The sequence below is a fragment of the Jaculus jaculus genome, chromosome X (genome assembly GCF_020740685.1).
Source record: "Jaculus jaculus isolate mJacJac1 chromosome X, mJacJac1.mat.Y.cur, whole genome shotgun sequence".
NCBI lineage: Eukaryota > Metazoa > Chordata > Mammalia > Rodentia > Dipodidae > Jaculus > Jaculus jaculus.
Genome location: NC_059125.1, coordinates 139,787,255 through 139,797,845, shown reverse-complemented (window position 1 = coordinate 139,797,845; position 10,591 = coordinate 139,787,255).

Sequence of the window (10,591 nt, the reverse complement as noted above, 5' to 3'; positions counted from 1 at the left end):
CAGAATGAGGTCTAGGTCACCCAGTGCTAGAGTGAGACCCTGCCTTGACAAAAAAAAAAAAAAAAAAGTTGGGGCTAGAGAGATTGCTCACTGATTAAAGGGGCTTGCTTTCAAAGCCTGAAGGGTTCATTCTCTAGTTGCCATGTAAAGCCAGAACATAAAGTGGTGCATGCATCTGGAGTTCGTTTGCCACAGTAGGAAGGACTGTCACTCTGTCTCTCTCTCTTTCACACACACACACACACACATACAAATTTAAGTAAATAAAACAAATATACATTTTTTTTTAATTTACTGCCTTCAATAAGTGCACTGAGAAATGTTCCTTCCTTTTTCATTGTATGGACTAGTTTGGGAAGTATTGGAGTTACTTCTGTTAAAGTTATGATAGCATTTTCCAGTGGATCTGTGTGGGCTTTATTTCTGGACTCTATAACTGCATCAATCTTGTTCTAAATTGTAGACCTGTTTATATCTTCACTGGATTTTGATGTCACATTTATCTAGATTTTTTTTTAATTTCCATTAACTTTTCCATATTTCTGGAATATGGACTTTCAATTTTTTTCCTTATCATTTTCTGAATTTTATTAATATCTAATATAATGTTTCACTTTTAGATCACTATCATTTTTAATATACACATGTATAGCTATAAACATTCTTCTTAGAATTGCCCACATTATATAAAACAAGTCTGTTAGTTTACATTTTCATTATCATTCAGTAGGAATTTTTAAATTCCCCTACTGATTTCTTCAATGCCCATTTAATTGTTTAATAGTGTCTTGTTCAGTTTCCAGGAACTTGTATGTTTTCTGTAGTTTTTCTTGTTATTGATTTCTAGTTTTAGACAATTAGGATAAAAAGTAACACAATATTTATCTCAGTATTCATGTATTTGGTGAAGACTTGCTTTCTGTCTTAAAATACAGTCTGCTTTAGAGAGTATGCTATGGACTTCTAAGATCAGTGTATTATGATATTATTCGCCCTTAGAATCGACGTGGTACTTCTTTCTTGTAGTTTTCAGTATTCTTTCTTTCTTCTTTATCCTTTGTGTTTTCACTGGCATATGACAAAACCAGGTTCTTTTCTTATCTGTTTGTCATCTGAAATGCCTTCTTTATATGAATAGTCATAGACACCTTTTTCTCTAGATTTGATAAATTTCTGCTACAATGTTATTAAATAAATTTTCTGTTCTCTTAGGTTTTATTTCTTCTCCTCCTCCTTTTCTTCCCCCCTTCTTCCTCCTCCTTCTTCTTCCCCTTGTCCTTTTTCTTCTTCTTTTTCTTCTATGCCCATAATTTGTAAACTTGGATTGTTAAAGTTTTCTCATAATTTTCACATTCTGTTCATTCTTTGCTATTTTAGTTTTATTGATGTCTGAATGTACTATTCATCTACCTTTTCTCCAGGATGTGATATTCTGTCTTCTTTCTCTGTTAAATTTTTGATTGATTAGGCATTTCATTTCCAAGTGTTGTGATAACTTTTTCAGTATATCTTTTTTAAAATTTTAAAATATTTTTTATTTATTTATGAGAGAGGAGAGAGAGAGAGAAAGAGAATTGGTGCACTAAGGCCTCTATCCACTGCAAACAAACTCCAGACACATGAACAACCATATGTAACTGGTTATGTGTGATCCAGAGAATCAAACCTTAGGCCTTGCAGGCAAGCACCTTAACCACTAAGCTATCTATCTCTCCAGCCCCTTTTCAGTATTTCTGACTAGTGCATTTCTCTTTTGCATCCTGTATTGATCCCTTATTTTATTACCTTGTTGTTTATATTATCTTTGAGTTCATTCCAGAATGTATTTGAGCCCCTATTTGATTACTGAATATTTTATAGTCATTCTTTGGAATTCTTTGTATGACATTGAATCCAATTCACTCTCATTAGCACACATTACTTGGTGATGGTGATATTTCAATAAGCCATATTGCCTCAATATTTTTTTTTTCATTTTTCACGTGTTTCTGCATTAGGATTTGCACATGTGAGATTAGGTTGTTTGTTGGAAATTTTAAGCCACTGGGATTATTCATTTGACGATTTCATAATATTCAAGTTGGACCAGATTTTAGTAAGTTTGACATGTCACTCTTCTCCTTTTGACTCATGCAGGTATGTGAGGGGATATTGTTCAGTATCTAAACACTAAACTCCCATTTCCAAGGCACTGAGTACAATCTCCAGCCCCACTCTGAGAGTTGATTATTGTGCTGGTTTGAATGTAAATGTTTCCATAGTCTTAGGTGTTTGTGTTTGAGCTGCTAGTTTAGTCACCAGCAGGCACAGCACTGTTGGTGGAGATGTGTCGCTGAATTTTCCATGAGTTCTGGCGAGTCAATTCAGATATTCATGTTTTTGAGAAGCACTTTTCTGACAGTAGTAATTTGGATGTAAAATGTTCCCTATAGCCTCATGTGTTTGTGATTAAGCATTATACTCAATCACCTGCTGGTGAAGCCTTTTGTAAGTAGAGGCTTTCTGAATAAGGTATGTCACTGAGAGTAGGACTTGAGGTTTATTAGCCCAGACCTACTGAGGGCTTGCTAGAGCAAATGACTCTTGCTGTTTCCTCCAAGTTGATATGATAAGATGTGATGTTTATGCTCAGCCCTGTCATGCTTTCCACGCCATAATGAAATTTTCTCTCAAACCTGCAAGGTGAGATTTTTTTTTTCTTTCCATAAGCCACTTCTGGTCAAGAGTTTTGTCTTGGCAATGAGAAGGTTACTGCCACACTGAGCCATCTCCTCAGGCTCTGTTTGAACATTTCTAATATATTTAAAAAAATAACTCTCTTCTAAGACTCCAAGGAAAAGAATCCGACTGTATAAAATTTGATCTTGTCTTCATTAGACCAACTGATATAACGAGAATGATGCTGTATTTATTATGAATAATCCAGCCACTTCTTGGGTCCAGACATTATAAAAGAGGGGAGAATATGAGTGGTATGATATTATTACCATGAATACTTTAAATGTGTGTCCTTCAGAGCAGCAAGAACAAAAACAGGATAGGAAGGTATACTGAGATCTTACCTAGATATAGTTACTAGAGCTGCCTATATCACTTAATTTATTTTTATAGATAATCTTTAAAATGCTCATAATTATCATTATATCTGAAGATCATTTCTGCTCTCAGTCCCAATTAGAAAAATACCCCTATACCCCACAACAGTGAGAAGTAGTTACTGTAAAGAATCATAACTAGTCAAGTGCTGAAAAATAAGCAACTGATAATGCTTAGCCCTATACAAGACATTTGCATCATCCTCTCCAAGGCTCATTGAACAGGGGAAGATGGGACAGGGAATATGTTATAGCTACACATGGGGAGGACTGCTGTGAAATGTCACCAATCCCCTCCTTAATGGAATAATTATAGTTAATGGTTGCTGAAAGAGGGCTTGTCAATATCTTCTATGGCATAGCCACTAGTAAATTGAAAGGAGGAGTACCTCAGGACTATGGGGAATTAAGGTGGGTAATGTGGGGAACATATGACCAAAATGTAATACATATGTATGAAAAATTAAATACTCTAAATTTATCAAATATGTAAAGCTTATATAAAGTTATACCAACAGAGAAATTGAAAAATAATATTTATTCTTTCATTTATTTAAATGTTTATTTTGTAACATAATTTCTGAACACCATTTGTTTGATCCTCAGTCTTATAAGATCTCTCAGTCTAAGACGTTTTCATTTAAAGTGAGAACTTTAAATTTTTTAAATTATTTTATTAGATGTGGACATATTTAGTATGTAAACAATACATATTGGTACCATCCTTTCCCTCATCCTTGCCCCTTTTCTGAAGAGGCCTTCCTCACTGGGGATGCAGGTCAATACCATGGGAATTATGGGTCATGCATTATGAAGGGGAGAGACAATGTCTCTGTGCAAAATATCCCAACTTGTGTCTTTAACAATCTTTCCACCCCTTCTTCTGTAAAATTCTCTAAGTCATGCTGGGAGCATTTTAAGTCTACTGAAATGATGAGTACTTAGAAGCCTCTAGATCTCTGGTTTGGTAGGTGTTGAATATCCTCAGTGTCTATCTCCTTTACCCTTGGGCTGATATTAGATTCACTAAGAAAGCAGCACTCTTGCTTATTTCCTCAGTTCCTCTGTGGTTTCAGCTGGAGCCAGGGTGGAGTGCCCTGGGTCATTCATCTCCTCAGGTCCAGCTCTCATCTGAAAAATGAGAAGCATATTTTCCAATGGAGAGTGAAGTCAACAGCTGTTAAATGGTATAACCATTATTATTAATTTAGAGAGAATTAAAAGGTTGTAGACCTTCTTATAGGCTTGTTTCCCAGTTCCAGATGTGGTTTCCTTTCCACTGAGTGGATCTGATAGCCAATCCAAGAGTGGTTGGTTACCCACCATGGCTGTGTGCCACTGTTGCACTTTTGTGAGCATCACCTTGAGTGGTTTGCTTCTGAATTGCTTAGACTTTGAGTTTCTTGGAGAGATGTTGGCTACTTTCCCCAGGTAGCTCATGTAGCATCTTCCAACACTAGATAGGCTAGTTGTCTGGGAACTGGCTGTTCTCTGGATTCCAGCCAGGTGTCTCCATGGTTCGTACCAAAAGCCTATAATATCTTCAGCTGTAGGGTTATACCATTAACTTCTGGTGGGTAATTAAGTGCTCCACATCCTCACCAACATTTGTTTTCATTTGATTTTTTTTTTTAATTTTTAAATTTTTATTAACATTTTCCATGATTATAAAAAAATATCCCATGGTAATTCCCTCCCTCCCCACCCCCACACTTTCCCCTTTGAAATTCCATTCTCCATCATATTACCTCCCCATTACAATCATTGTACTTACATATATACAATATCAACCTATTAAGTATCCTCCTCCCTTCCTTTCTTTTCCCTTTATGTCTCCTTTTTATCTTATTGGCCTCTGCTAATGTTTGATATCTTTAATGGGGTAAGGTGGAATCTCATAGTCGTTTTAATTTGCATTTCCCTAACAGTTAGGACTGTTGAACATTTTCTTAAGTGTGTGTTAGCCATTTGTAATTCTTCCTCTGAGAACTCCCTATTCAGTTCTCTGCCCCACTTTTGGAGTGTGTTGTTTTGTTTTTTATTGTTTAGTTTTTTGAGATCTTTGTAGATTCTAGATATTAGGCTTCTGTCAATGGTATAACTGACCAAGATTTTCTCCCATCAGTGTGTAATCTATTGACTCTGCTTATGGTATGCTTGTCTGTGCAAAACCTTGTTAGCTTCGTGAGATCCCATTGGTTGAGTGCTTGTTTAATTTCCTTGGCTACTGGGGTTTTGTTCAGGAAGTATTTTCCCATGGAGAGTGTCTCCTATTATTTTTCTTCTAGTAGTTAAAGGGTGTCAGGCCTTGTATTGAGGTCTTTAATCCATTTGGACTTGACTTTTGTGTATGGAGAAATGAATGGGTCTAGTTTCATTTTTCTGCATATGGTCATCCAATTTGTCCAACACCATTTGTTAAAATTGCTGTCTTTTCTCCAGTCTATTTTATTGGCACCTTTATCAAAGATCAAGCAGCCTTAATTACTTGACCTAAGGTCTGGGTCTTCAATTCTGTTCCATTGGTCTATGTTTCTGTTTTTATTCCAGTGCCATGCTGCTTTTGTCACTATGACTTTGTAATGCAGCTTTAGATCAGGTATAATGATAATGCCAGAAGTGCTTGTTGATTACTTTTGGATTGAAGTCTATTTTATCAGATATTTGTATTGCAACTGCCACTTGTTTTTTTTTTTTTTTTTTATTTCCATTTGCTTGGAATAACATTTTCCAACCTTTCACCCTAAGGAGGTGTTTATCTTTAGTGGTGATGGTGAGGTGAGTTTTTTGAAGACAGCAGATAGAAGGGTCCAGTTTTTTTTAAATTTTTATTTATTTATTTATTTGAGAGTGACAGACATAGAGAGAAAGACAGATAGAGGGAGAGGGAGAGAATGGGCACGCCAGGGCTTCCAGCCTCTGCAAACGAACTCCAGACGCGTGCACCCCCTTGTGAATCTGGCTAACGTGGGACCTGGGGAACTGAGCCTCGAACTGGGGTCCGTATGCTTCACAGGCAAGTGCTTAACCCCTAAGCCATCTCTCCAGCCCAAGGGTCCTGTTTTTTAATCCATCATGATAATCTGTGTCTTTTGATGGGTGAGTTAAGACCATTAATATTTAAAGTTATTAATTTGAGGTTTGAATTAATCCATGCCATGGTGAGGTGTTTTATGGAGCTTGGTGCTTTCTTCTGTTTTGTACTATTTTGAACCTGGCCAATTTTGGTTATTGTGATCTTCTTCTTGTGGCTCTTGAGATTGGTTGTTTGACTGTCCTGTGTGGAGTATTTCCCCAAGTATTCTCTGTAGCTTTGGCTTTGTGTTCATTTATATAATCATAAAGTTTATAGTTTTATCAAAAGTTTTTCTTTCATCATCTATTGTAAGGGATACTTTTGCTGGGTAGAATAGCTTGGGCTGGAAACTATAGGTTTTCAGACTTTGAAGTGTTCTATTCCAGGCCCTTCTGGTTTTCAGTGTTTCTACTGAAATCTGATGTAATTCTGATGGAATTGCCTTTGTAGGATGTCAATGGTTTCTCTCTTGCTGCTTTTAACAGTCTCATTGTTTCCATTGTTAAGAGTTTTAACTATGATGTGTCTGGGAGAGTTTCTTCTTTGGTCCTGTCTGCTTGGTGTTCTATGGGCTCCTTGTATCTGGATGTACCTCTCTTTTAAGAGATTCAGAAATATTTTTTTCTATAATTTTCTGGAATATGGTCTCTATGCCTCTTGCCTGGATTTCCTCTCCTTCTGGTATACCCATGATCCAGATATTTGGTCATTTTAGTTGTCCCACAGTTCCCTCATATTTTGTTAACTTGATTTTTTTTTTTTTTGAACTTAGCAAAGTTTTGGCCTCCCAATCAATTTATTCTGTCTTGTCTTCTAGGTCAAACATTTTGCCTTCCACATGAGTAACTCTGTTGGTGAGTGGTTGTAGAGAGTTTTTTTTTAGAATTTCTATTTGATTCTTGTTTTCTTTTCTTTTTTTCTCTTCACTTTTTTTAATTAACAACTTCCATGATTATAAAAAAATATCCCATGGTAATACCCTCCCTCCCCCCATTTTCCCCTTTGAAACTTCATTCTCCCTATCTCAAGCAGTTTCTCTTTAATTTTGCTGTCATGATCTTTTCCTCCTATTATGATTCTTGTTTTCTATTGTGTTATTTTGCATCATGTCCATCTCTTTTTTGAGGTATGATTTCAATTCAAGTTCTGATTTTCTTGATGCTTCCTGGAGTTCATTCTTGCTTTTGGTCAAGTCTTTTTTAAGATTATTCAATCAGCAGATTGGTGACTGGGTTTCTGTGGGGCAGAAATTGCCACTTTGAGGATGGTCAGAATGTAAGTGACCCTTGTCTTTGCCCTGGGGCAATAGCAGAGGTGCCCCCCAAAAGGGGGTCATGGAGCCTGCTGAGAATGCCAACATTTTGCCTTTTCACGTGCCAATTAAACCTACTCTAAATCCAAACATTTCCTTAGCCACTTGCTTCAAACCTGGCTGTCCTTTTCAGTCTTGTTTTTCATGAAGATGGTGAGGGGAAACACTTAGAAAGCTTGCACTTAACTAAGTACATTAAATAGAGCAAGTTTCCTAATTGAATTGTTCCAAAGTTGAATGCACACACACTGAGGAGGTGTTTTATACTCATGTTCCTTTTTCCCCCTTTATATATAAAGTTCAGATAAAGGTTTATACAACAGGAAAGCACATTTAAAATATTTTGTCCTAACATTTCACAAAAATGTATAGAGATTTGGATAAGGATCAGTGGATCACTGTTGCAGTCAGAAGAATGGAGGTGGCTAATTGGCCCTGGTACTTGCTATATTTTTATCATTTCTTCAGAACGGTAACTTCTTTACAACAGTAAAAATATATTTTAGTATGGCAGTCTTTCTTTACATTATTGGTAAGATTTTACTAACAAAGTATATTTCCTCTCATGCAACTGTGCTGTTTTTTTTTAAGTATTTCTGTTTTTCATTTTAAAAAAAAAAAACTACATTGTGCTTTGTATTTAGAATAAAGTCTTCTAAAGGGAAAAAAAATTTAAAAAAAAGATTATTCAATCAGTTGTTGAGATCTTCCATTTCTTGACTAACCTTCAATATATTCACATCTCTTTGGAGAGTTCTAACATTTTCTTCAATCATGTTAGGCCTACTGTCAAAAGCTGAATGTTCTTGGAGATGATTCTGTTCAATTTCATTGATACAAGTGTTGATTCTTTGATGGTTTGCTTCTAGTTCAGTGATTTTTTTTTTTTTTTGATCATGGTCTCATTGGTTATTGTATTTTCATCTTGGGAATGAATTTCTATTGATTTCTCTATGATTTCATTGGAGGCTTCCATTGTAGGACTAGGCATCCTTGGTGGAGATCTCTCAGTTTTTGTAGGCTGTTTTGCATTGTTGTCTACCCATTTTAGGAATACTATTTATTTTATTGAGAAGGAAGCAAGTTTTTGTTCTTTGGCCCATTCACCCTCTGACTTAGGTGAACAGGGATGTTGGTACACAGTGGTCAGACATGATACCAGAGCAAAATGCCTGATTCTACAGCTCACACAGGGCCCAGGACTCCCAAATCAAGGCACAATGGGACCTACCAGGGTCAGGGGACTTGGAGGAGCCAGAGAGCACGGGTCTGACCTATTCACTCCATACCTATGGGCTTGTTGGAACACTGTACATGCAGGGAACCCAGACCAGGAAGATGGAAGGCACCTGGAAACAGGGGTCTGGCCTATTCACTCCACACTGCAATGCCTGCCTGCACACAGACTAGTGCATGGAATGCTGTGCCTGCTGGCACACAGATGAGAGCAGAAAATCCAGACTAGGGAAGGGGTTAGAGCCTGGAAACTGGGGTCTGGCTTCCTTACTCCCTCCCATAGACCCTGCCTACACGCAGACTGGCACAGGCAACCCAGACCAGGTAGGTGGGAGGAGCTGGGAAACAGGAGTCTGGCCTACTCACTCCAAACTGGCATGCCTGCTAACACACTGTCCACAGACCAGGGAGAGCTGAAGTGAGGACTTTTATATCAATTGCTTTTCATTAAAAGTCACTGGATTGTATCCTTAAGCAGAATATAGCATCTTCTAGGTGTTCCCATTTTTGAATCTCACAACAGTGAAATCTTGGCAGTTTTTCTGCTACTGTGGATAAATTTATGTTTTCAGTCTTGTAGAGACTCTTAAAAATGATCAACTCAAGCCTTAGACATGGCGTAAACAGAGATAATACTCCAAGGTTTAAGCTAATCTCCTGTGAGATATGGTTTCTCTTGTCAGTTAAGAGTTGCTATTTTACTTGTCCTCAAAGAAAAGAAAAGATCATAGCTTAGAGGATGAAACAAAGCCAAAAGCCCCAGGTTCTTGATTTTTTTTAAGTCACAATCTTCCAATACTTACAAAAAGAAATGGCAATAAGCACTCAATTTAGTGGGTTTCACTTCATGAGCAAAGTAAAATAAAATTTCAATGTATCAAATTTAGCCCTAATTGTTCATATGATACATTAAACTAGATTTGCTTAGCTTATTGTTTTAAAAATATGTCTTAAGTGTTTTCACAGGAAAACTTTACTACACTAGTTACTTTTCCCATGGATGTGACAAAATATCTGACAGAAACAGCTGAAGGGAGAAGCAGTTTGTTTTGGCTCACAGTTTGAGAGGGTTGGGTCTATGAAGATGAGAAAGCCAAAACAGCAGAAAGGGCCCAGTCTATGGGGGTGGATCTAGGATATGCCTTACTTCCTTACTTACATTCTGACAAATCAGGAAGCAGGAAAGATCAACACTAGAAATACAGCAGAGTCTAACTCTCAAAGCACTTCTCCTACTAACTCACCTCAACAAGCCACACATCTAGTCACAAAGGTTCTATGACCTCACAAAAAGCCCCTACCATCTGGAAACTAGATGTTCAAGTGAATGACTCTATGGTGGACATTTCATACTTAAACCATAACAATTAGCAAATGGGAAAAGTAGAAAAATTATAGAAGCTAACAATGATATTTAATAACACTGTGTCTTCTCAGACCTTCAAAAGAAACCACTGCAGTTTATAAATTGTAATATTCAAATACCAATTCCCTAGCCTTAAAGAGAATATTTCAGAAGATACTATTTAGAGGACACTTTAAAAGATAAAACAATTTTTATTACCATTAATATTTAATTCACCAATTCATATACATACATCTGAAAGTACATCCACATTCTATCAAAGTGTATGTTTTGATTGACATATTTCAAGACAAACTTGTGTGTTGCTTCTTTGTGATATGGAAAAAAAAGTAACTGAATGGAATAAAGATATTTATGACTTGTCATGATTTGGCTGTAAAGTGTTCCTATAGCCTCATTTTTATGTGTTTAAACCTCATACTCATCTGATAGAGCCTTTGGGAGGTGGAACCTTGATGGAGGAGATGTGTCACAAGTGATGGACCTTGAGGTTTATTAGCCCAGCT